We start from the raw sequence: 19552 nt of genomic DNA on the forward strand, positions 1-19552 counted from the left end.
GATGGGAGCTTAACCCGCACTTGCCTAGCCAAAACTTCTTCAAGTAAAATTGCTGCTTCTACAATAAGAAACATTGTATAAAACTTAATTACTAAGCCACAGCACCTACATGAAATATAATAGTGACTGGCTTCTGTGGCCCAAAACTCATTGGTTTTGCCACAGCTTTCATTATCATATTTTGGAAGTTGCACAACATTCTTTTCAACAATTTTGTCCTAAAAGTTTTCCATTCCCTTTTAGGTGGACTATGTGTATACTCTTAGGCAGGGAAAAGTAGGCCTGAAAAACTATTGAAAAAAAAATGTTAAAAAACTGAGAATGCAAATGCAAAGAAAAAAGAGTGCTGTGCCACAATAACCAATAACTGTTTTGCAGCATGTGGGCGCTGTGGCTTAGTTGGTTAAAGCGCCTGTCTAGTAAACAGGAGATCCTGAGTTCAACTCTCAACAGTGCCTTTGCTCATCTTATTATCACCAAGTCATTGCCTGCTGTTTACATCCCAGATTTTCGAATCACGTCTTAGAGCTTCACCCATATTTGCTCACAGGAAACTTGCATTCGCTATGCCCACTGTTTCTACCACATCTGAACAAAGACATTTTCTTATCAGTTTGGTTTGATGTACTACCTTCCATCTCTGACAATAGGTAAAGGTCACTAACAAGTCTTTTGGGATGCTATGCTCAACATGGATGGGAGCTTAACCCGCACTTGCCTAGCCAAAACTTCTTCAAGTAAAATTGCTGCTTCTACAATAAGAAACATTGTATAAAACTTAATTACTAAGCCACAGCACCTACATGAAATATAATAGTGACTGGCTTCTGTGGCACAAAACTCATTGGTTTTGCCACAGCTTTCATTATCATATTTTGGAAGTTGCACAACATTCTTTTCAACAATTTTGTCCTAAAAGTTTTCCATTCCCTTTTAGGTGGACTATGTGTATACTCTTAGGCAGGGAAAAGTAGGCCTGAAAAACTATTGAAAAAAAAATGTTAAAAAACTGAGAATGCAAATGCAAAGAAAAAAGAGTGCTGTGCCACAATAACTAATAACTGTATTGCAGCATGTGGGCGCTGTGGCTTAGTTGGTTAAAGCGCCTGTCTAGTAAACAGGAGATCCTGAGTTCAACTCTCAGCAGTGCCTTTGCTCATCTTATTATCACCAAGTCATTGCCTGCTGTTTACATCCCAGATTTTCGGGATCACGTCTTTGAGCTTCACCCATATTTGCTCACAGGAAACTTGCATTCCCTATGCCCACTGTTTCCACCACATCTGAACAAAGACATTTTCTTATCAGTTTGGTTTGATGTACTACCTTCCATCTCTGACAATAGGTAAAGGTCACTAACAAGTCTTTTGGGATGCTATGCTCAACATGGATGGGAGCTTAACCCGCACTTGCCTAGCCAAAACTTCTTCAAGTAAAATTGCTGCTTCTACAATAAGAAACATTGTATAAAACTTAATTACTAAGCCACAGCACCTACATGAAATATAATAGTGACTGGCTTCTGTGGCACAAAACTCATTGGTTTTGCCACAGCTTTCATTATCATATTTTGGAAGTTGCACAACATTCTTTTCAACAATTTTGTCCTAAAAGTTTTCCATTCCCTTTTAGGTGGACTATGTGTATACTCTTAGGCAGGGAAAAGTAGGCCTGAAAAACTATTGAAAAAAAAATGTTAAACTGAGAATGCTAATGCAAACAAAAAAGAGTGCTGTGGCACGATAACCAGTATCTGTATTGCAGTATATGGGTGCTGTGGCTTAGCTGGTTAAAGCGCCTGTCTAGTAAACAGGAGATCCTGAGTTCAACTCTCAGCAGTGCCTTTGCTCATCTTAGTATCACCAAGTCATTGCCTGCTGTTTACATCCCAGATTTTCGAATCACGTCTTAGAGCTTCACCCATATTTGCTCACAGGAAACTTGCATTCGCTATGCCCACTGTTTCTACCACATCTGAACAAAGACATTTTCTTATCAGTTTGGTTTGATGTACTACCTTCCATCTCTGACAATAGGTAAAGGTCACTAACAAGTCTTTTGGGATGCTATGCTCAACATGGATGGGAGCTTAACCCGCACTTGCCTAGCCAAAACTTCTTCAAGTAAAATTGCTGCTTCTACAATAAGAAACATTGTATAAAACTTAATTACTAAGCCACAGCACCTACATGAAATATAATAGTGACTGGCTTCTGTGGCACAAAACTCATTGGTTTTGCCACAGCTTTCATTATCATATTTTGGAAGTTGCACAACATTCTTTTCAACAATTTTGTCCTAAAAGTTTTCCATTCCCTTTTAGGTGGACTATGTGTATACTCTTAGGCAGGGAAAAGTAGGCCTGAAAAACTATTGAAAAAAAAATGTTAAAAAACTGAGAATGCAAATGCAAAGAAAAAAGAGTGCTGTGCCACAATAACTAATAACTGTATTGCAGCATGTGGGCGCTGTGGCTTAGTTGGTTAAAGCGCCTGTCTAGTAAACAGGAGATCCTGAGTTCAACTCTCAGCAGTGCCTTTGCTCATCTTATTATCACCAAGTCATTGCCTGCTGTTTACATCCCAGATTTTCGGGATCACGTCTTTGAGCTTCACCCATATTTGCTCACAGGAAACTTGCATTCCCTATGCCCACTGTTTCCACCACATCTGAACAAAGACATTTTCTTATCAGTTTGGTTTGATGTACTACCTTCCATCTCTGACAATAGGTAAAGGTCACTAACAAGTCTTTTGGGATGCTATGCTCAACATGGATGGGAGCTTAACCCGCACTTGCCTAGCCAAAACTTCTTCAAGTAAAATTGCTGCTTCTACAATAAGAAACATTGTATAAAACTTAATTACTAAGCCACAGCACCTACATGAAATATAATAGTGACTGGCTTCTGTGGCACAAAACTCATTGGTTTTGCCACAGCTTTCATTATCATATTTTGGAAGTTGCACAACATTCTTTTCAACAATTTTGTCCTAAAAGTTTTCCATTCCCTTTTAGGTGGACTATGTGTATACTCTTAGGCAGGGAAAAGTAGGCCTGAAAAACTATTGAAAAAAAAATGTTAAACTGAGAATGCTAATGCAAACAAAAAAGAGTGCTGTGGCACGATAACCAGTATCTGTATTGCAGTATATGGGTGCTGTGGCTTAGCTGGTTAAAGCGCCTGTCTAGTAAACAGGAGATCCTGAGTTCAACTCTCAGCAGTGCCTTTGCTCATCTTAGTATCACCAAGTCATTGCCTGCTCTTTACATCCCAGATTTTCGGGATCACGTCTTTGAGCTTCACCCATATTTGCTTACAGGAAACTTGCATTCGCTATGCCCACTGTTTCCACCACATCTGAATAAAGACATTTTCTTAGCAGTTTGGTTTGATGTACTACCTTCCATCTCTGACAATAGGTAAAGGTCACTAACAAGTCTTTTGGGATGCTATGCTCAACATGGATGGGAGCTTAACCCGCACTTGCCTAGCCAAAACTTCTTCAAGTAAAATTGCTGCTTCTACAATAAGAAACATTGTATAAAACTTAATTACTAAGCCACAGCACCTACATGAAATATAATAGTGACTGGCTTCTGTGGCACAAAACTCATTGGTTTTGCCACAGCTTTCATTATCATATTTTGGAAGATGCACAACATTCTTTTCAACAATTTTGTCCTAAAAGTTTTCCATTCCCTTTTAGGTGGACTATGTGTATACTCTTAGGCAGGGAAAAGTAGGCCTGAAAAACTATTGAAAAAAAAATGTTAAAAAACTGAGAATGCAAATGCAAAGAAAAAAGAGTGCTGTGCCACAATAACCAAGAACTGTATTGCAGCATGTGGGCGCTGTGGCTTAGTTGGTTAAAGTGCCTGTCTAGTAAACAGGAGATCCTGAGTTCAACTCTCAGCAGTGCCTTTGCTCATCTTATTATTACCAAGTCATTGCCTGCTGTTTACATCCCAGATTTTCGGGATCACGTCTTTGAGCTTCACCCATATTTGCTCACAGGAAACTTGCATTCCCTATGCCCACTGTTTCCACCACATCTGAACAAAGACATTTTCTTATCAGTTTGGTTTGATGTACTACCTTCAAACTCTGACAATAGGTAAAGGTCACTAACAAGTCTTTTGGGATGCTATGCTCAACATGGATGGGAGCTTAAAGGGACTCCGAGCAGTGCAAAAACTATGGAAAGAGGCATATCATTTTAAAGCTCTCATTCTCCTCTTTCCAATGATATATAAATCGCCGCCCTACGCCTTTTAGTTTTCGCTATTTTCGCGATTGAAATTGCCGCGGCTGCGATTTCGATCGTGAAAATAGAGAAAACTAAAAGGTGTAGGGCAACGATTTAGGGGTCGTCAGAAAGAGGAGAAAGAGAGCTTTAAAATGATATCCATCTTTCTATAGTTACATTGTATTATACAGGGCGACATTTTCTCAGAGTCAGCAGCTCTATTCAGCAGAAAAAGTCGCCCTGTGTAATACAATGTAACTATGGAAAGATGGATATCATTTTAAAGCTCTCTTTCTCCTCTTTCTGACGACCCCTAAATCGTCACCCTACGCCTTTTAGTTTTCTGTATTTTCGTGATCGAAATCGCAGCCATGTCAATTTCAATCGCGAAAATAGCGAAAACTAAAAGGCGTAGTGCGGCGATTTATATATCATTGGAAAGAGGAGAAAGAGAGCTTTAAAATGATATGCATCTTTCCATAGTTTCTGCACTGCTCGGAGTCCCTTTAACCTGCACTTGCCTAGCCAAAACTTCTTCAAGTAAAATTGCTGCTTCTACAATAAGAAACATTGTATAAAACTTAATTACTAAGCCACAGCACCTACATGAAATATAATAGTGACTGGCTTCTGTGGCACAAAACTCATTGGTTTTGCCACAGCTTTCATTATCATATTTTGGAAGTTGCACAACATTCTTTTCAACAATTTTGTCCTAAAAGTTTTCCATTCCCTTTTAGGTGGACTATGTGTATACTCTTAGGCAGGGAAAAGTAGGCCTGAAAAACTATTGAAAAAAAAATGTTAAAAAACTGAGAATGCAAATGCAAAGAAAAAAGAGTGCTGTGCCACAATAACCAATAACCAATAACCAATAACTGTATTGCAGCATGTGGGCGCTGTGGCTTAGTTGGTTAAAGCGCCTGTCTAGTAAACAGGAGTTCCAGAGTTCAACTCTCAGCAGTGCCTTTGCTCATCTTATTATCACCAAGTCATTGCCTGCTGTTTACATCCCAGATTTTCGGGATCACGTCTTTGAGCTTCACCCATATTTGCTCACAGGAAACTTGCATTCCCTATGCCTACTGTTTCCACCACATCTGAACAAAGACATTTTCTTATCAGTTTGGTTTGATGTACTACCTTCCATCTCTGACAATAGGTAAAGGTCACTAACAAGTCTTTTGGGATGCTATGCTCAACATGGATGGGAGCTTAACCCACACTTGCCTAGCCAAAACTTCTTCAAGTAAAATTGCTGCTTCTACAATAAGAAACATTGTATAAAACTTAATTACTAAGCCACAGCACCTACATGAAATATAATAGTGACTGGCTTCTGTGGCACAAAACTCATTGGTTTTGCCACAGCTTTCATTATCATATTTTGGAAGTTGCACAACATTCTTTTCAACAATTTTGTCCTAAAAAATTTCCATTCCCTTTTAGGTGGACTATGTGTATGCTCTTAGGCAGGGAAAAGTAGGCCTGAAAAACTATTGAAAAAAAAATGTTAAAAAACTGAGAATGCAAATGCAAAGAAAAAAGAGTGCTGTGCCACAATAACCAATAACTGTATAGCAGCATGTGGGCGCTGTGGCTTAGTTGGTTAAAGCGCCTGTCTAGTTAACAGGAGATCCTGAGTTCAACTCTCAGCAGTGCCTTTGCTCATCTTATTATCACCAAGTCATTGCCTGCTGTTTACATCCCAGATTTTCGGGATCACGTCTTTGAGCTTCACCCATATTTGCTCACAGGAAACTTGCATTCCCTATGCCCACTGTTTCCACCACATCTGAACAAAGACATTTTCTTATCAGTTTGGTTTGATGTACTACCTTCCATCTCTGACAATAGGTAAAGGTCACTAACAAGTCTTTTGGGATGCTATGCTCAACATGGATGGGAGCTTAACCCGCACTTGCCTAGCCAAAACTTCTTCAAGTAAAATTGCTGCTTCTACAATAAGAAACATTGTATAAAACTTAATTACTAAGCCACAGCACCTACATGAAATATAATAGTGACTGGCTTCTGTGGCCCAAAACTCATTGGTTTTGCCACAGCTTTCATTATCATATTTTGGAAGTTGCACAACATTCTTTTCAACAATTTTGTCCTAAAAGTTTTCCATTCCCTTTTAGGTGGACTATGTGTATACTCTTAGGCAGGGAAAAGTAGGCCTGAAAAACTATTGAAAAAAAAATGTTAAAAAACTGAGAATGCAAATGCAAAGAAAAAAGAGTGCTGTGCCACAATAACCAATAACTGTATTGCAGCATGTGGGCGCTGTGGCTTAGTTGGTTAAAGCGCCTGTCTAGTAAACAGGAGATCCTGAGTTCAACTCTCAACAGTGCCTTTGCTCATCTTATTATCACCAAGTCATTGCCTGCTGTTTACATCCCAGATTTTCGAATCACGTCTTAGAGCTTCACCCATATTTGCTCACAGGAAACTTGCATTCGCTATGCCCACTGTTTCTACCACATCTGAACAAAGACATTTTCTTATCAGTTTGGTTTGATGTACTACCTTCCATCTCTGACAATAGGTAAAGGTCACTAACAAGTCTTTTGGGATGCTATGCTCAACATGGATGGGAGCTTAACCCGCACTTGCCTAGCCAAAACTTCTTCAAGTAAAATTGCTGCTTCTACAATAAGAAACATTGTATAAAACTTAATTACTAAGCCACAGCACCTACATGAAATATAATAGTGACTGGCTTCTGTGGCACAAAACTCATTGGTTTTGCCACAGCTTACATTATCATATTTTGGAAGTTGCACAACATTCTTTTTAACAATTTTGTCCTAAAAGTTTTCCATTCCCTTTTAGGTGGACTATGTGTATACTCTTAGGCAGGGAAAAGTAGGCCTGAAAAACTATTGAAAAAAAAATGTTAAAAAACTGAGAATGCAAATGCAAAGAAAAAAGAGTGCTGTGTCACAATAACCAATAACCAATAACTGTATTGCAGCATGTGGGCGCTGTGGCTTAGTTGGTTAAAGCGCCTGTCTAGTAAACAGGAGATCCTGAGTTCAACTCTCAGCAGTGCCTTTGCTCATCTTATTATCACCAAGTCATTGCCTGCTGTTTACATCCCAGATTTTCGGGATCACGTCTTTGAGCTTCACCCATATTTGCTCACAGGAAACTTGCATTCCCTATGCCCACTGTTTCCACCACATCTGAACAAAAACATTTTCTTATCAGTTTGGTTTGATGTACTACCTTCCATCTCTGACAATAGGTAAAGGTCACTAACAAGTCTTTTGGGATGCTATGCTCAACATGGATGGGAGCTTAACCCGCACTTGCCTAGCCAAAACCTCTTCAAGTAAAATTGCTGCTTCTACAATAAGAAACATTGTATAAAACTTAATTACTAAGCCACAGCACCTACATGAAATATAATAGTGACTGGCTTCTGTGGCACAAAACTCATTGGTTTTGCCACAGCTTTCATTATCATATTTTGGAAGTTGCACAACATTCTTTTCAACAATTTTGTCCTAAAAGTTTTCCATTCCCTTTTAGGTGGACTATGTGTATACTCTTAGGCAGGGAAAAGTAGGCCTGAAAAACTATTGAAAAAAAAATGTTAAAAAACTGAGAATGCAAATGCAAAGAAAAAAGAGTGCTGTGCCACAATAACCAATAACTGTATTGCAGCATGTGGGCGCTGTGGCTTAGTTGGTTAAAGTGCCTGTCTAGTAAACAGGAGATCCTGAGTTCAACTCTCAGCAGTGCCTTTGCTCATCTTATTATCACCAAGTCATTGCCTGCTGTTTACATCCCAGATTTTCCGGATCACGTCTTAGAGCTTCACCCATATTTGCTCACAGGAAACTTGCATTCGCTATGCCCACTGTTTCCACCACATCTGAACAAAGACATTTTCTTATCAGTTTCGTTTGATGTACTACCTTCCATCTCTGACAATAGGTAAAGGTCACTAACAAGTCTTTTGGGATGCTATGCTCAACATGGATGGGAGCTTAACCCGCACTTGCCTAGCCAAAACTTCTTCAAGTAAAATTGCTGCTTCTACAATAAGAAACATTGTATAAAACTTAATTACTAAGCCACAGCACCTACATGAAATATAATAGTGACTGGCTTCTGTGGCACAAAACTCATTGGTTTTGCCACAGCTTTCATTATCATATTTTGGAAGTTGCACAACATTCTTTTCAACAATTTTGTCCTAAAAGTTTTCCATTCCCTTTTAGGTGGACTATGTGTATACTCTTAGGCAGGGAAAAGTAGGCCTGAAAAACTATTGAAAAAAAAATGTTAAAAAACTGAGAATGCAAATGCAAAGAAAAAAGAGTGCTGTGCCACAATAACCAATAACTGTATAGCAGCATGTGGGCGCTGTGGCTTAGTTGGTTAAAGCGCCTGTCTAGTAAACAGGAGATCCTGAGTTCAACTCTCAGCAGTGCCTTTGCTCATCTTATTATCACCAAGTCATTGCCTGCTGTTTACATCCCAGATTTTCGGGATCACGTCTTTGAGCTTCACCCATATTTGCTCACAGGAAACTTGCATTCCCTATGCCCACTGTTTCCACCACATCTGAACAAAGACATTTTCTTATCAGTTTGGTTTGATGTACTACCTTCCATCTCTGACAATAGGTAAAGGTCACTAACAAGTCTTTTGGGATGCTATGCTCAACATGGATGGGAGCTTAACCCGCACTTGCCTAGCCAAAACTTCTTCAAGTAAAATTGCTGCTTCTACAATAAGAAACATTGTATAAAACTTAATTACTAAGCCACAGCACCTACATGAAATATAATAGTGACTGGCTTCTGTGGCCCAAAACTCATTGGTTTTGCCACAGCTTTCATTATCATATTTTGGAAGTTGCACAACATTCTTTTCAACAATTTTGTCCTAAAAGTTTTCCATTCCCTTTTAGGTGGACTATGTGTATACTCTTAGGCAGGGAAAAGTAGGCCTGAAAAACTATTGAAAAAAAAATGTTAAAAAACTGAGAATGCAAATGCAAAGAAAAAAGAGTGCTGTGCCACAATAACCAATAACTGTTTTGCAGCATGTGGGCGCTGTGGCTTAGTTGGTTAAAGCGCCTGTCTAGTAAACAGGAGATCCTGAGTTCAACTCTCAACAGTGCCTTTGCTCATCTTATTATCACCAAGTCATTGCCTGCTGTTTACATCCCAGATTTTCGAATCACGTCTTAGAGCTTCACCCATATTTGCTCACAGGAAACTTGCATTCGCTATGCCCACTGTTTCTACCACATCTGAACAAAGACATTTTCTTATCAGTTTGGTTTGATGTACTACCTTCCATCTCTGACAATAGGTAAAGGTCACTAACAAGTCTTTTGGGATGCTATGCTCAACATGGATGGGAGCTTAACCCGCACTTGCCTAGCCAAAACTTCTTCAAGTAAAATTGCTGCTTCTACAATAAGAAACATTGTATAAAACTTAATTACTAAGCCACAGCACCTACATGAAATATAATAGTGACTGGCTTCTGTGGCACAAAACTCATTGGTTTTGCCACAGCTTTCATTATCATATTTTGGAAGTTGCACAACATTCTTTTCAACAATTTTGTCCTAAAAGTTTTCCATTCCCTTTTAGGTGGACTATGTGTATACTCTTAGGCAGGGAAAAGTAGGCCTGAAAAACTATTGAAAAAAAAATGTTAAAAAACTGAGAATGCAAATGCAAAGAAAAAAGAGTGCTGTGCCACAATAACTAATAACTGTATTGCAGCATGTGGGCGCTGTGGCTTAGTTGGTTAAAGCGCCTGTCTAGTAAACAGGAGATCCTGAGTTCAACTCTCAGCAGTGCCTTTGCTCATCTTATTATCACCAAGTCATTGCCTGCTGTTTACATCCCAGATTTTCGGGTTCACGTCTTTGAGCTTCACCCATATTTGCTCACAGGAAACTTGCATTCCCTATGCCCACTGTTTCCACCACATCTGAACAAAGACATTTTCTTATCAGTTTGGTTTGATGTACTACCTTCCATCTCTGACAATAGGTAAAGGTCACTAACAAGTCTTTTGGGATGCTATGCTCAACATGGATGGCAGCTTAACCCGCACTTGCCTAGCCAAAACTTCTTCAAGTAAAATTGCTGCTTCTACAATAAGAAACATTGTATAAAACTTAATTACTAAGCCACAGCACCTACATGAAATATAATAGTGACTGGCTTCTGTGGCACAAAACTCATTGGTTTTGCCACAGCTTTCATTATCATATTTTTTAAGTTGCACAACATTCTTTTCAACAATTTTGTCCTAAAAGTTTTCCATTCCCTTTTAGGTGGACTATGTGTATACTCTTAGGCAGGGAAAAGTAGGCCTGAAAAACTATTGAAAAAAAAATGTTAAACTGAGAATGCTAATGCAAACAAAAAAGAGTGCTGTGGCACGATAACCAATATCTGTATTGCAGTATATGGGTGCTGTGGCTTAGCTGGTTAAAGCGCCTGTCTGGTACACAGGAGATCCTGAGTTCAACTCTCAGCAGTGCCTTTGCTCATCTTATTATCACCAAGTCATTGCCTGCTGTTTACATCCCAGATTTTCGGGATCACGTCTTTGAGCTTCACCCATATTTGCTTACAGGAAACTTGCATTCGCTATGCCCACTGTTTCCACCACATCTGAACAAAGACATTTTCTTAGCAGTTTGGTTTAATGTACTACCTTCCATCTCTGACAATAGGTAAAGGTCACTAACAAGTCTTTTGGGATGCTATGCTCAATATGGATGGGAGCTTAACCCGCACTTGCCTAGCCAAAACTTCTTCAAGTAAAATTGCTGCTTCTACAATAGGAAACATTGTATAAAACTTAATCACTAAGCCACAGCACCTACATGAAATATAATAGTGACTGGCTTCTGTGGCACAATACTCATCGGTTTTGCAACAGCTTTTATTATCATATTTTGGAAGTTGCACAACATTCTTTTCAACAATTTTGTCCTAAATTTCTCCATTCTCTTTTAGGTCGACTATGTGTATACTCATAGGCAGGGAAAAGTAGGTCTGAAAAACTATTGAAAAAAAAAGTTAAAAGACTGAGAATGCAAATGCAAAGAAAAAAGAGTGCTGTGCCACAATAACCAATAACTGCTAATAAGTGTATGGGTGCTGTGGCTTAGTTGGTTAAAGTGCCTGTCTAGTAAACAGGAGATCCTGAGTTCAACTCTCAGCAGTGCCTTTGCTCATCTTATTATCACCAAGTCATTGCCTGCTTTTTACATCCCAGATTTTCGGGATCACGTCTTTGAGCTTCACCCATATTTGCTCACAGGAAACTTGCATTCCCTATGCCCACTGTTTCCACCACATCTGAACAAAGACATTTTCTTATCAGTTTGGTTTGATGTACTACCTTCCATCTCTGACAATAGGTAAAGGTCACTAACAAGTCTTTTGGGATGCTATGCTCAACATGGATGGGAGCTTAACCCGCACTTGCCTAGCCAAAACTTCTTCAAGTAAAATTGCTGCTTCTACAATAAGAAACATTGTATAAAACTTAATTACTAAGCCACAGCACCTACATGAAATATAATAGTGACTGGCTTCTGTGGCACAAAACTCATTGGTTTTGCCACAGCTTTCATTATCATATTTTGGAAGTTGCACAACATTCTTTTCAACAATTTTGTCCTAAAAGTTTTCCATTCCCTTTTAGGTGGACTATGTGTATACTCTTAGGCAGGGAAAAGTAGGCCTGAAAAACTATTGAAAAAAAAATGTTAAACTGAGAATGCTAATGCAAACAAAAAAGAGTGCTGTGGCACGATAACCAGTATCTGTATTGCAGTATATGGGTGCTGTGGCTTAGCTGGTTAAAGCGCCTGTCTAGTAAACAGGAGATCCTGAGTTCAACTCTCAGCAGTGCCTTTGCTCATCTTAGTATCACCAAGTCATTGCCTGCTCTTTACATCCCAGATTTTCGGGATCACGTCTTTGAGCTTCACCCATATTTGCTTACAGGAAACTTGCATTCGCTATGCCCACTGTTTCCACCACATCTGAATAAAGACATTTTCTTAGCAGTTTGGTTTGATGTACTACCTTCCATCTCTGACAATAGGTAAAGGTCACTAACAAGTCTTTTGGGATGCTATGCTCAACATGGATGGGAGCTTAACCCGCACTTGCCTAGCCAAAACTTCTTCAAGTAAAATTGCTGCTTCTACAATAAGAAACATTGTATAAAACTTAATTACTAAGCCACAGCACCTACATGAAATATAATAGTGACTGGCTTCTGTGGCACAAAACTCATTGGTTTTGCCACAGCTTTCATTATCATATTTTGGAAGATGCACAACATTCTTTTCAACAATTTTGTCCTAAAAGTTTTCCATTCCCTTTTAGGTGGACTATGTGTATACTCTTAGGCAGGGAAAAGTAGGCCTGAAAAACTATTGAAAAAAAAATGTTAAAAAACTGAGAATGCAAATGCAAAGAAAAAAGAGTGCTGTGCCACAATAACCAAGAACTGTATTGCAGCATGTGGGCGCTGTGGCTTAGTTGGTTAAAGTGCCTGTCTAGTAAACAGGAGATCCTGAGTTCAACTCTCAGCAGTGCCTTTGCTCATCTTATTATCACCAAGTCATTGCCTGCTGTTTACATCCCAGATTTTCGGGATCACGTCTTTGAGCTTCACCCATATTTGCTCACAGGAAACTTGCATTCCCTATGCCCACTGTTTCCACCACATCTGAACAAAGACATTTTCTTATCAGTTTGGTTTGATGTACTACCTTCCATCTCTGACAATAGGTAAAGGTCACTAACAAGTCTTTTGGGATGCTATGCTCAACATGGATGGGAGCTTAAAGGGACTCCGAGCAGTGCAAAAACTATGGAAAGAGGCATATCATTTTAAAGCTCTCATTCTCCTCTTTCCAATGATATATAAATCGCCGCCCTACGCCTTTTAGTTTTCGCTATTTTCGCGATTGAAATTGCCGCGGCTGCGATTTCGATCGTGAAAATAGAGAAAACTAAAAGGTGTAGGGCAACGATTTAGGGGTCGTCAAAAAGAGGAGAAAGAGAGCTTTAAAATGATATCCATCTTTCTATAGTTACATTGTATTATACAGGGCGACATTTTCTCAGAGTCAGCAGCTCTATTCAGCAGAAAAAGTCGCCCTGTGTAATACAATGTAACTATGGAAAGATGGATATCATTTTAAAGCTCTCTTTCTCCTCTTTCTGACGACCCCTAAATCGTCACCCTACGCCTTTTAGTTTTCTGTATTTTCGTGATCGAAATCGCAGCCATGTCAATTTCAATCGCGAAAATAGCGAAAACTAAAAGGCGTAGTGCGGCGATTTATATATCATTGGAAAGAGGAGAAAGAGAGCTTTAAAATGATATGCATCTTTCCATAGTTTCTGCACTGCTCGGAGTCCCTTTAACCTGCACTTGCCTAGCCAAAACTTCTTCAAGTAAAATTGCTGCTTCTACAATAAGAAACATTGTATAAAACTTAATTACTAAGCCACAGCACCTACATGAAATATAATAGTGACTGGCTTCTGTGGCACAAAACTCATTGGTTTTGCCACAGCTTTCATTATCATATTTTGGAAGTTGCACAACATTCTTTTCAACAATTTTGTCCTAAAAGTTTTCCATTCCCTTTTAGGTGGACTATGTGTATACTCTTAGGCAGGGAAAAGTAGGCCTGAAAAACTATTGAAAAAAAAATGTTAAAAAACTGAGAATGCAAATGCAAAGAAAAAAGAGTGCTGTGCCACAATAACCAATAACCAATAACCAATAACTGTATTGCAGCATGTGGGCGCTGTGGCTTAGTTGGTTAAAGCGCCTGTCTAGTAAACAGGAGTTCCTGAGTTCAACTCTCAGCAGTGCCTTTGCTCATCTTATTATCACCAAGTCATTGCCTGCTGTTTACATCCCAGATTTTCGGGATCACGTCTTTGAGCTTCACCCATATTTGCTCACAGGAAACTTGCATTCCCTATGCCCACTGTTTCCACCACATCTGAACAAAGACATTTTCTTATCAGTTTGGTTTGATGTACTACCTTCCATCTCTGACAATAGGTAAAGGTCACTAACAAGTCTTTTGGGATGCTATGCTCAACATGGATGGGAGCTTAACCCACACTTGCCTAGCCAAAACTTCTTCAAGTAAAATTGCTGCTTCTACAATAAGAAACATTGTATAAAACTTAATTACTAAGCCACAGCACCTACATGAAATATAATAGTGACTGGCTTCTGTGGCACAAAACTCATTGGTTTTGCCACAGCTTTCATTATCATATTTTGGAAGTTGCACAACATTCTTTTCAACAATTTTGTCCTAAAAAATTTCCATTCCCTTTTAGGTGGACTATGTGTATGCTCTTAGGCAGGGAAAAGTAGGCCTGAAAAACTATTGAAAAAAAAATGTTAAAAAACTGAGAATGCAAATGCAAAGAAAAAAGAGTGCTGTGCCACAATAACCAATAACTGTATAGCAGCATGTGGGCGCTGTGGCTTAGTTGGTTAAAGCGCCTGTCTAGTTAACAGGAGATCCTGAGTTCAACTCTCAGCAGTGCCTTTGCTCATCTTATTATCACTAAGTCATTGCCTGCTGTTTACATCCCAGATTTTCGGGATCACGTCTTAGAGCTTCACCCATATTTGCTCACAGGAAACTTGCATTCGCTATGCCCACTGTTTCTACCACATCTGAACAAAGACATTTTCTTATCAGTTTGGTTTGATGTACTACCTTCCATCTCTGACAATAGGTAAAGGTCACTAACAAGTCTTTTGGGATGCTATGCTCAACATGGATGGGAGCTTAACCCGCACTTGCCTAGCCAAAACTTCTTCAAGTAAAATTGCTGCTTCTACAATAAGAAACATTGTATAAAACTTAATTACTAAGCCACAGCACCTACATGAAATATAATAGTGACTGGCTTCTGTGGCACAAAACTCATTGGTTTTGCCACAGCTTACATTATCATATTTTGGAAGTTGCACAACATTCTTTTTAACAATTTTGTCCTAAAAGTTTTCCATTCCCTTTTAGGTGGACTATGTGTATACTCTTAGGCAGGGAAAAGTAGGCCTGAAAAACTATTGAAAAAAAAATGTTAAAAAACTGAGAATGCAAATGCAAAGAAAAAAGAGTGCTGTGTCACAATAACCAATAACCAATAACTGTATTGCAGCATGTGGGCGCTGTGGCTTAGTTGGTTAAAGCGCCTGTCTAGTAAACAGGAGATCCTGAGTTCAACTCTCAGCAGTGCCTTTGCTCATCTTATTATCACCAAGTCATTGCCTGCTGTTTACATCCCAGATTTTCGGGATCACGTCTTTGAGCTTCACCCATATTTGCTCACAGGAAACTTGCATTCCCTATGCCCACTGTTTCCACCACATCTGAACAAAAACATTTTCTTATCAGTTTGGTTTGATGTACTACCTTCCATCTCTGACAATAGGTAAAGGTCACTAACAAGTCTTTTGGGATGCTATGCTCAACATGGATGGGAGCTTAACCCGCACTTGCCTAGCCAAAACCTCTTCAAGTAAAATTGCTGCTTCTACAATAAGAAACATTGTATAAAACTTAATTACTAAGCCACAGCACCTACATGAAATATAATAGTGACTGGCTTCTGTGGCACAAAACTCATTGGTTTTGCCACAGCTTTCATTATCATATTTTGGAAGTTGCACAACATTCTTTTCAACAATTTTGTCCTAAAAGTTTCCATTCCCTTTTAGGTGGACTATGTGTATACTCTTAGGCAGGGAAAAGTAGGCCTGAAAAACTATTGAAAAAAAAATGTTAAAAAACTGAGAATGCAAATGCAAAGAAAAAAGAGTGCTGTGCCACAATAACCAATAACTGTATTGCAGCATGTGGGCGCTGTGGCTTAGTTGGTTAAAGTGCCTGTCTAGTAAACAGGAGATTCTGAGTTCAACTCTCAGCAGTGCCTTTGCTCATCTTATTATCACCAAGTCATTGCCTGCTGTTTACATCCCAGATTTTCGGGATCACGTCTTAGAGCTTCACCCATATTTGCTCACAGGAAACTTGCATTCGCTATGCCCACTGTTTCCACCACATCTGAACAAAGACATTTTCTTATCAGTTTGGTTTGATGTACTACCTTCCATCTCTGACAATAGGTAAAGGTCACTAACAAGTCTTTTGGGATGCTATGCTCAACATGGATGGGAGCTTAACCCGCACTTGCCTAGCCAAAACTTCTTCAAGTAAAATTGCTGCTTCTACAATAAGAAACATTGTATAAAACTTAATTACTAAGCCACAGCACCTACATGAAATATAATAGTGACTGGCTTCTGTGGCACAAAACTCATTGGTTTTGCCACAGCTTTCATTATCATATTTTGGAAGTTGCACAACATTCTTTTCAACAATTTTGTCCTAAAAGTTTTCCATTCCCTTTTAGGTGGACTATGTGTATACTCTTAGGCAGGGAAAAGTAGGCCTGAAAAACTATTGAAAAAAAAATGTTAAAAAACTGAGAATGCAAATGCAAAGAAAAAAGAGTGCTGTGCCACAATAACCAATAACTGTATAGCAGCATGTGGGCGCTGTGGCTTAGTTGGTTAAAGCGCCTGTCTAGTAAACAGGAGATCCTGAGTTCAACTCTCAGCAGTGCCTTTGCTCATCTTATTATCACCAAGTCATTGCCTGCTGTTTACATCCCAAATTTTCGGGATCACGTCTTTGAGCTTCACCCATATTTGCTCACAGGAAACTTGCATTCCCTATGCCCACTGTTTCCACCACATCTGAACAAAGACATTTTCTTATCAGTTTGGTTTGATGTACTACCTTCCATCTCTGACAATAGGTAAAGGTCACTAACAAGTCTTTTGGGATGCTATGCTCAACATGGATGGGAGCTTAACCCGCACTTGCCTAGCCAAAACTTCTTCAAGTAAAATTGCTGCTTCTACAATAAGAAACATTGTATAAAACTTAATTACTAAGCCACAGCACCTACATGAAATATAATAGTGACTGGCTTCTGTGGCCCAAAACTCATTGGTTTTGCCACAGCTTTCATTATCATATTTTGGAAGTTGCACAACATTCTTTTCAACAATTTTGTCCTAAAAGTTTTCCATTCCCTTTTAGGTGGACTATGTGTATACTCTTAGGCAGGGAAAAGTAGGCCTGAAAAACTATTGAAAAAAAAATGTTAAAAAACTGAGAATGCAAATGCAAAGAAAAAAGAGTGCTGTGCCACAATAACCAATAACTGTATTGCAGCATGTGGGCGCTGTGGCTTAGTTGGTTAAAGCGCCTGTCTAGTAAACAGGAGATCCTGAGTTCAACTCTCAACAGTGCCTTTGCTCATCTTATTATCACCAAGTCATTGCCTGCTGTTTACATCCCAGATTTTCGAATCACGTCTTAGAGCTTCACCCATATTTGCTCACAGGAAACTTGCATTCGCTATGCCCACTGTTTCTACCACATCTGAACAAAGACATTTTCTTATCAGTTTGGTTTGATGTACTACCTTCTATCTCTGACAATAGGTAAAGGTCACTAACAAGTCTTTTGGGATGCTATGCTCAACATGGATGGGAGCTTAACCCGCACTTGCCTAGCCAAAACTTCTTCAAGTAAAATTGCTGCTTCTACAATAAGAAACATTGTATAAAACTTAATTACTAAGCCACAGCACCTACATGAAATATAATAGTGACTGGCTTCTGTGGCACAAAACTCATTGGTTTTGCCACAGCTTACATTATCATATTTTGGAAGTTGCACAACATTCTTTTTAACAATTTTGTCCTAAAAGTTTTCCATTCCCTTTTAGGTGGACTATGTGTATACTCTTAGGCAGGGAAAAGTAGGCCTGAAAAACTATTGAAAAAAAAATGTTAAAAAACTGAGAATGCAAATGCAAAGAAAAAAGAGTGCTGTGTCACAATAACCAATAACCAATAACTGTATTGCAGCATGTGGGCGCTGTGGCTTAGTTGGTTAAAGCGCCTGTCTAGTAAACAGGAGATCCTGAGTTCAACTCTCAGCAGTGCCTTTGCTCATCTTATTATCACCAAGTCATTGCCTGCTGTTTACATCCCAGATTTTCGGGATCACGTCTTTGAGCTTCACCCATATTTGCTCACAGGAAACTTGCATTCCCTATGCCCACTGTTTCCACCACATCTGAACAAAAACATTTTCTTATCAGTTTGGTTTGATGTACTACCTTCCATCTCTGACAATAGGTAAAGGTCACTAACAAGTCTTTTGGGATGCTATGCTCAACATGGATGGGAGCTTAACCCGCACTTGCCTAGCCAAAACCTCTTCAAGTAAAATTGCTGCTTCTACAATAAGAAACATTGTATAAAACTTAATTACTAAGCCACAGCACCTACATGAAATATAATAGTGACTGGCTTCTGTGGCACAAAACTCATTGGTTTTGCCACAGCTTTCATTATCATATTTTGGAAGTTGCACAACATTCTTTTCAACAATTTTGTCCTAAAAGTTTTCCATTCCCTTTTAGGTGGACTATGTGTATACTCTTAGGCAGGGAAAAGTAGGCCTGAAAAACTATTGAAAAAAAAATGTTAAAAAACTGAGAATGCAAATGCAAAGAAAAAAGAGTGCTGTGCCACAATAACCAATAACTGTATTGCAGCATGTGGGCGCTGTGGCTTAGTTGGTTAAAGTGCCTGTCTAGTAAACAGGAGATCCTGAGTTCAACTCTCAGCAGTGCCTTTGCTCATCTTATTATCACCAAGTCATTGCCTGCTGTTTACATCCCAGATTTTCGGGATCACGTCTTAGAGCTTCACCCATATTTGCTCACAGGAAACTTGCATTCGCTATGCCCACTGTTTCCACCACATCTGAACAAAGACATTTTCTTATCAGTTTGGTTTGATGTACTACCTTCCATCTCTGACAATAGGTAAAGGTCACTAACAAGTCTTTTGGGATGCTATGCTCAACATGGATGGGAGCTTAACCCGCACTTGCCTAGCCAAAACTTCTTCAAGTAAAATTGCTCCTTCTACAATAAGAAACATTGTATAAAACTTAATTACTAAGCCACAGCACCTACATGAAATATAATAGTGACTGGCTTCTGTGGCACAAAACTCATTGGTTTTGCCACAGCTTTCATTATCATATTTTGGAAGTTGCACAACATTCTTTTCAACAATTTTGTCCTAAAAGTTTTCCATTCCCTTTTAGGTGGACTATGTGTATACTCTTAGGCAGGGAAAAGTAGGCC

At 39.1% G+C, this 19552-nt stretch overlaps 25 non-coding genes across 25 annotated transcripts; all 25 read left to right on the forward strand.

Annotated features, from left to right (window-relative positions):
* Positions 1 to 384: 384 nt before the first annotated feature.
* Positions 385 to 458, forward strand: TRNAT-AGU (transfer RNA threonine (anticodon AGU)). The gene has a single exon. It is a non-coding gene; the product is annotated as a tRNA-Thr (tRNA).
* A 620-nt stretch (positions 459 to 1078) lies between these two features.
* Positions 1079 to 1152, forward strand: TRNAT-AGU (transfer RNA threonine (anticodon AGU)). The gene has a single exon. It is a non-coding gene; the product is annotated as a tRNA-Thr (tRNA).
* Positions 1153 to 1770: 618 nt separating this feature from the next.
* Positions 1771 to 1844, forward strand: TRNAT-AGU (transfer RNA threonine (anticodon AGU)). The gene has a single exon. It is a non-coding gene; the product is annotated as a tRNA-Thr (tRNA).
* A 620-nt stretch (positions 1845 to 2464) lies between these two features.
* On the forward strand, positions 2465 to 2538 carry TRNAT-AGU (transfer RNA threonine (anticodon AGU)). Its single transcript has one exon. It is a non-coding gene; the product is annotated as a tRNA-Thr (tRNA).
* A 618-nt stretch (positions 2539 to 3156) lies between these two features.
* On the forward strand, positions 3157 to 3230 carry TRNAT-AGU (transfer RNA threonine (anticodon AGU)). The gene has a single exon. It is a non-coding gene; the product is annotated as a tRNA-Thr (tRNA).
* Positions 3231 to 3851: 621 nt separating this feature from the next.
* On the forward strand, positions 3852 to 3925 carry TRNAT-AGU (transfer RNA threonine (anticodon AGU)). Its single transcript has one exon. It is a non-coding gene; the product is annotated as a tRNA-Thr (tRNA).
* Positions 3926 to 5840: 1915 nt separating this feature from the next.
* On the forward strand, positions 5841 to 5914 carry TRNAT-AGU (transfer RNA threonine (anticodon AGU)). The gene has a single exon. It is a non-coding gene; the product is annotated as a tRNA-Thr (tRNA).
* Positions 5915 to 6535: 621 nt separating this feature from the next.
* On the forward strand, positions 6536 to 6609 carry TRNAT-AGU (transfer RNA threonine (anticodon AGU)). The gene has a single exon. It is a non-coding gene; the product is annotated as a tRNA-Thr (tRNA).
* A 627-nt stretch (positions 6610 to 7236) lies between these two features.
* Positions 7237 to 7310, forward strand: TRNAT-AGU (transfer RNA threonine (anticodon AGU)). Its single transcript has one exon. It is a non-coding gene; the product is annotated as a tRNA-Thr (tRNA).
* A 621-nt stretch (positions 7311 to 7931) lies between these two features.
* Positions 7932 to 8005, forward strand: TRNAT-AGU (transfer RNA threonine (anticodon AGU)). Its single transcript has one exon. It is a non-coding gene; the product is annotated as a tRNA-Thr (tRNA).
* A 621-nt stretch (positions 8006 to 8626) lies between these two features.
* Positions 8627 to 8700, forward strand: TRNAT-AGU (transfer RNA threonine (anticodon AGU)). The gene has a single exon. It is a non-coding gene; the product is annotated as a tRNA-Thr (tRNA).
* A 621-nt stretch (positions 8701 to 9321) lies between these two features.
* TRNAT-AGU (transfer RNA threonine (anticodon AGU)) lies at positions 9322 to 9395 on the forward strand. The gene has a single exon. It is a non-coding gene; the product is annotated as a tRNA-Thr (tRNA).
* Positions 9396 to 10015: 620 nt separating this feature from the next.
* On the forward strand, positions 10016 to 10089 carry TRNAT-AGU (transfer RNA threonine (anticodon AGU)). The gene has a single exon. It is a non-coding gene; the product is annotated as a tRNA-Thr (tRNA).
* Positions 10090 to 10707: 618 nt separating this feature from the next.
* TRNAT-GGU (transfer RNA threonine (anticodon GGU)) lies at positions 10708 to 10781 on the forward strand. The gene has a single exon. It is a non-coding gene; the product is annotated as a tRNA-Thr (tRNA).
* Positions 10782 to 11400: 619 nt separating this feature from the next.
* On the forward strand, positions 11401 to 11474 carry TRNAT-AGU (transfer RNA threonine (anticodon AGU)). Its single transcript has one exon. It is a non-coding gene; the product is annotated as a tRNA-Thr (tRNA).
* A 618-nt stretch (positions 11475 to 12092) lies between these two features.
* TRNAT-AGU (transfer RNA threonine (anticodon AGU)) lies at positions 12093 to 12166 on the forward strand. Its single transcript has one exon. It is a non-coding gene; the product is annotated as a tRNA-Thr (tRNA).
* A 621-nt stretch (positions 12167 to 12787) lies between these two features.
* On the forward strand, positions 12788 to 12861 carry TRNAT-AGU (transfer RNA threonine (anticodon AGU)). The gene has a single exon. It is a non-coding gene; the product is annotated as a tRNA-Thr (tRNA).
* A 1220-nt stretch (positions 12862 to 14081) lies between these two features.
* TRNAT-AGU (transfer RNA threonine (anticodon AGU)) lies at positions 14082 to 14155 on the forward strand. The gene has a single exon. It is a non-coding gene; the product is annotated as a tRNA-Thr (tRNA).
* A 621-nt stretch (positions 14156 to 14776) lies between these two features.
* TRNAT-AGU (transfer RNA threonine (anticodon AGU)) lies at positions 14777 to 14850 on the forward strand. The gene has a single exon. It is a non-coding gene; the product is annotated as a tRNA-Thr (tRNA).
* A 628-nt stretch (positions 14851 to 15478) lies between these two features.
* On the forward strand, positions 15479 to 15552 carry TRNAT-AGU (transfer RNA threonine (anticodon AGU)). Its single transcript has one exon. It is a non-coding gene; the product is annotated as a tRNA-Thr (tRNA).
* Positions 15553 to 16172: 620 nt separating this feature from the next.
* On the forward strand, positions 16173 to 16246 carry TRNAT-AGU (transfer RNA threonine (anticodon AGU)). Its single transcript has one exon. It is a non-coding gene; the product is annotated as a tRNA-Thr (tRNA).
* A 621-nt stretch (positions 16247 to 16867) lies between these two features.
* On the forward strand, positions 16868 to 16941 carry TRNAT-AGU (transfer RNA threonine (anticodon AGU)). The gene has a single exon. It is a non-coding gene; the product is annotated as a tRNA-Thr (tRNA).
* Positions 16942 to 17562: 621 nt separating this feature from the next.
* TRNAT-AGU (transfer RNA threonine (anticodon AGU)) lies at positions 17563 to 17636 on the forward strand. Its single transcript has one exon. It is a non-coding gene; the product is annotated as a tRNA-Thr (tRNA).
* A 627-nt stretch (positions 17637 to 18263) lies between these two features.
* Positions 18264 to 18337, forward strand: TRNAT-AGU (transfer RNA threonine (anticodon AGU)). The gene has a single exon. It is a non-coding gene; the product is annotated as a tRNA-Thr (tRNA).
* A 621-nt stretch (positions 18338 to 18958) lies between these two features.
* Positions 18959 to 19032, forward strand: TRNAT-AGU (transfer RNA threonine (anticodon AGU)). The gene has a single exon. It is a non-coding gene; the product is annotated as a tRNA-Thr (tRNA).
* The last annotated feature ends 520 nt before the right edge of the window (positions 19033 to 19552 follow it).

The sequence above is a fragment of the Hyperolius riggenbachi genome, chromosome 11 (genome assembly GCF_040937935.1).
Source record: "Hyperolius riggenbachi isolate aHypRig1 chromosome 11, aHypRig1.pri, whole genome shotgun sequence".
Taxonomy (NCBI): Eukaryota; Metazoa; Chordata; class Amphibia; order Anura; family Hyperoliidae; genus Hyperolius; species Hyperolius riggenbachi.